We start from the raw sequence: 5,341 nt of genomic DNA on the forward strand, positions 1-5,341 counted from the left end.
TTGAACGTGAAAAACGTACTTGATAACGTTATGCGAAATTCATTATATGTTCTTGACCAGCAGCTTGTATTATTTAGATAGCACACATGTAATTTTGTGTTTTAATAAGACTATTTTTTTATTGTAGTTTGTTTCTTATGAGAGTTGAATAATATTTCTATAAATTAATACAAGGTTATAGTATATCGCTTACTTTTTACTTGGGGCACAAATTCAGTCGAGACCGCCATAGCGGAAGGAACGAAGCATGTGCCCCTAGATGAGTAGATCTATCTTGCGGCGAACATGCATCAGACTCGACGCGATATGCAGTCAGCACTGGTTATTTTGTTGTTAAACTGTGAGTATTAAAAATAAGGTTGTGAATGTATTGTTTTTTAGTTTCTAAATAGACATATGTATGTCTGAATCTATTTGTATTCGTGTGCATGACTCACTGGTAATGTACAATAAAACATTGGAACTAGCCTATGTTTGAGTATACAGTATATAAAAAATAAACCACACACACGCCAATAGGTCAGTATATAATCTTGATCAAAGTTGTTAGGTAATAACATTCTCTTTTGACATCCCTTCATCCTCGCACCGTCTCCCGTTTCTCATTCAGTCATTGTTTACATTTACACAAGACACGTTACGATGGTTAGGCCTAAGCACATTTTGTGGCCTTTTTATTTTTTTTAATTTTGACCTTATTTCACTTTATTTCAAGATCTCCGTTTTAATCCTTTTATTATTTTTTTTATTGAACACTTTAATATTTTGGAAGGGGGGGGGGTTGACCTATTCCAGACTCTAACAGTCTAGATATATCTTCATTATTTACAACAACAACAACAAAAAAAAGACAGCAAAGTTTCTTCGTAAGTTCACTTGATACAGAAATGTCCAAGCATATAGCAGGGACCTACTGTGTATATACTTTGTATATAGATCCCTGTGCATAGACATATCTGATTTATTATATGAATTATGTATTACATTTATTTTTTATTGGGCTTGTTTATCATGTTTATTTGAATTTTTAAATATTACAATTTTATATTTTGCAATTAATATGTATTCATTAGTTATAATTATGCACCCCTATTGATAGATCTGGGACATTTTTTTTTTGGTCATGTCTGTTTGTCTTCTATTGTCAACTTTATCCTTCGCCATAACCTTCGAATCATGACTGATGAGATCTAGAGACTTCATATTTGGTATGCATTCTCCACTATTGTAGTTCTTTCAAATGACACCAAAGTGCATAGTGTTTTACAAACACATCTTTTTGTTTAATTTATAACTACCTGGTAACTAATCAAAACAGCAGTGCATTTTGAAGTGGTTACCTGAAATAGAATTTTCTGAAATGTGTTCATCTTTTTCAGTATCATTAGGGGCCTACCATGCTGCCGTTACTCATTCGTGGTGTATATCTGCATTCGATCAACAAAAAGAGGTAATTTGTTAGGTCTATGCACATAGTTTAAGCCTTTATAAATCTGGCACACAAAGAAATGCAATAAACAGTTCTTGACCACACAAGTGTCGCCTTCATTTAATCATGTTTTGGCAATTTTGCTTTTTTAAGGTAAAGAAAGGAAGAGTTAATAAACAATATCACTGATCTAGAAAGAAAAAAACTAATTCACCTACAATATAAATATATATAAATATAGGGTACATGTTCAAGAAAAAAATCCTGTTCAAATAATAACAAATGAAATATACAAGACTGATTTAAAGGTTACATATTATGTGTGCATCAAAGTTATGGAATAAAAGATATAGAACATTGTACTTGTGAAAAAATCAAATCAATACTAGAGAAAGAAAATTGTTGTTCATTTGATTTGCATGATTCAATTAATTTTAGGTACCAGTTTGAAAATCATAAGGAAAAGAATCCATCTGTCTTCTGATGAGGGAACGCAACAAACTTATTCCTCACAAACACTGTCGTCCGAATCTGAGTCATCAATTGCTGCTGCATCCTGAAGCGATTCCCCCCAGTTCTGTACACCATATGAACCACTCCTTTGTTCATGTCTGGAGAATCCAAGAAACCACAGCACAGCTGCCACATGCGAACACACTCCCACGACACGCGCTCCAGCTCGGCATTTGCAGTACGTGGCTATCACCTGTGTCTCATTAAACTGGATCCATAATGTGTGCTTCCTGGATGAGACGTGTCTAGATTGCATCTTCACCTGAATTAGCCCTGGATCCTCACGATGGACATAGATGTCTGCTTCCCCTTCTATGTGTTCCTGAATGTAGCTAGAACTTAGCCGAAGTTGGTAACTACCACAAGTAATGTTGGACAGATCCTCCTCGTCGAGTTGTGGAAATCCATCCAAAGTATCAATCGACTTCCAAATGACACTTCGTCTGTCTAGACCATTTTCCAAAACATAATGTTGCAGGTAGTTCTTCTGATGGGAAAGGTACAGCATCTTTGCTGCAATGTGTTCATCATCAGCTGTAGTTTTGGACAGAGGGGGTGCAAACTTATTGGACAAAGCGCAAACAATGCGGACATAGTCGCCAATGTAAGGCACTTGATTTGTTGGTAAGATGTTGTTCAGATATTTCCATTTTTTAATTCTTGCATTGGCAGACTCCACTACCCACCTCACCTGCAAATATAATTAAAAATATTTAAAATATTATCACAATTGGTGGGAGGATTACTATATGTGTAATGACCTAAGACATTAGTCTATAAGTTGAGATGATAACTAGTAAAAAAAAATTACATATGCAAGCATTCATATGGCTTTGTTTTACTTTTACTGAAATAAGTAACTTTGTAGATACTACACAGACAAATGTAGAGAGTAATGTTTATGTTTTTCACTTTCAGAAATACTTACTTTTGATACAAGTCTGGAGGAATTGGCATCTTCAGTGGAAAGTTGTTTCTCTCCTTTTTTAAGGAAGGATGGCATCTGGGCTTTTATACCGAGATCCTCTAGTACTTGAAGGGAGTCCCGAAAACCGCGATCAACAACAAATACATCATCTTCCTGGACCCATTCACGCATTGCATCAGCATTTCTACTCATGGCATGGTTGAGGATAGCTGCGTCATTGTTCTTCGAATCTGCAAAGTATGGGCCTAAAATGGACAGGATGTATCCAGATGTAGAGCAGATGACCATGGGCTTAACCAGGGGACGTCCTTTGTGCATGCTATAGGTGCGCCTTTGGAATTTGAAGTTTTCACTTTTTTGGATATAGATGTAAGTTCCATCTATTACCAGAATGGCCTTGGGGTCCCCTGCATCACCAAATAAAAACTGAGCTAATGGCCTCGTGTGATCGGAAATGATGGCCTCCCTTGAAATATGTTGAAAACCAAGGTTGTTTGGTACGAAAGTTGACATCAGTGATTTTCTTACAGAAGAAATTGCACGACGCAAGCTTGATTTTGATATTCCAAATAAGGTGGCCATGATTTTGTTTGGAAGTCCAGACTTCATCTTCATAAGAAAGATGGCAACGGATGCCTTGATGCTTCTACTGGGTGTGTTGCGCATTTCCTGTGAGGCACAATTGCAGAGATCCTCAAAGTCCCTCTTGTTCAGCCCTGTCAAATTCAGATAATCTTCATCCGACATCTCTCTATCATCATCAAAATCTAATCTTGACTTGGAAATTGATGCCACGATATCTTTAAGTTTAGATATCAGAGCCATGATATCCTCGCCATCCAACAAGACCTGATCTCGAAAGTGAACATAATCACCATCCACTATCCTTCCATCTTTAATATGGTTTGGACAACATCTTGCACCCGCTGGCAACAGGATGTTATGCTGGGCAAAAAAATGTACCCTAGCATCTGAAGAAACAGATAACAATTTTGGTCCTGGGCGCTTGCAGAGACAGCAATAGGCATGGGTTTTTACCGTTGTTTTGATGGGGAGGCTGATAACAGTTTGGCCAGGTTCACAATTGTCTGCTTGAATTACTTCTGACGCACTGAACTGTTTTTTTTTGTAAAAATTCAAATTACACTTCGTGCAGATAACATCTCCTTCCTGAGCCTCAACCATGAAGTTTTTTTGTAAGTACTTAGCAGTGTCTTTATGGACATGTTTACGAGTTTTAGGCTTTGTTCTGCATTTACAGAGTATGCAGTTGAAGAATTTGGGTCCAAAACCAGGCATTCTAAAGTGAAAATAAAGTTTATTTTCTTTTAATAAAAAAATATTGTTGTATTGTAGTAAGGTCACATTTAATAAAATTTATCAAAATATTAAATGTGTTTGATTATATTATTTAATGTGATTTCAATGTTTACCTGGCCATGTGCTTGTGTTGTGATTTGAGTTGTGTGTAGTGTTTTGTCTAGTTTGGTAGTGTCATGTAATGCATTATTATGGTAATTGAGGCCTTGCCCTTTCCTGTCATCGGTTAGGTCAGTTAGGTCATTGCTGAGTATAGTATGTACTTGTTATTTTAGATATTTTTATTACTTTGAATTGGTTAATGAAGCTACTGGCTGTAAAGTATGTTTGACAAATATTTTTGATCTACCAAGCTTAATCATCAAAATCTATTTTTTACTTCTACTTTTATGTTTTATCTGTAAAGCTCTATGAATCTGTCCAGTTGAAATTAAGAGTTATTGCCCTTTGTTCAGAGTGCAGTACTGTATATATTTATCATGAGGTACATGTAAAGCATAATATTGAACATTTTGTCATATACTATTATATTTCATGTGATGTATATTATTTGTTTATGCTTGTAATTATTTGCTTTACAGATTTAAATGTATTTATATTTATGTTTATAATTTTAGGGCTAATCATCAATCATTGATCTATCAGAATATAATAAATTCATGAACCCTTACAGTGTCTTATTCTTATTGGACCTGTAACAGTATGAATCCTCAGATATGAGAGACAAGTTTAGTCATCTTAATATTTCAGATTTCAAAGAATTAATTTTTTATTGATTTGTACTTTATGACTGTCATTTATTATATATACTGTAAATAAAAATGAGGATGTATGAAAGTTTTCCTTTTATTAAAATATGTTTAAGAATACAATGCCCAATGTTGCTGTATATCTATGAACAATAAATCTGACGATGAGTTCATTATGATAGACAACTCTAGCGTAACATTTTCCAAACTCATAAAGTAAGAGTTGTTGTTCTTAGATAAAAAAAAAATCACAAAGGGGATGTGATCTGTGAAATTAATAAGGCCGCGCTCTAATAGACATATGACTAGCTTCTTAGAAGTTACATGTATATCTCTGTGCTTATTCTCGGACCGCAGCCAGTCTATTTGTGGATGTGTTGGAAAGGGGAAATGAGTCATTAT

At 35.0% G+C, this 5,341-nt stretch overlaps 1 long non-coding RNA gene across 2 annotated transcripts; it reads left to right on the forward strand.

Annotated features, from left to right (window-relative positions):
- The first annotated feature begins 221 nt into the window (after positions 1-221).
- On the forward strand, positions 222-5,027 carry LOC134250057 (uncharacterized). Of its 2 annotated transcripts, XR_009988428.1 has the most exons (5): positions 222-340; positions 1,100-1,208; positions 1,380-1,450; positions 1,868-2,566; positions 2,861-5,027. It is a non-coding gene; the product is annotated as an uncharacterized LOC134250057 (long non-coding RNA). The 2 variants fall into 2 exon arrangements; XR_009988419.1 differs by lacking the exon at positions 1,100-1,208.
- The last annotated feature ends 314 nt before the right edge of the window (positions 5,028-5,341 follow it).

This window comes from Saccostrea cucullata, unplaced genomic scaffold (assembly GCF_032062105.1).
Source record: "Saccostrea cucullata isolate Sc308-1 unplaced genomic scaffold, CSIRO_AGI_Scuc_v1 ctg15796, whole genome shotgun sequence".
Taxonomy (NCBI): Eukaryota; Metazoa; Mollusca; class Bivalvia; order Ostreida; family Ostreidae; genus Saccostrea; species Saccostrea cuccullata.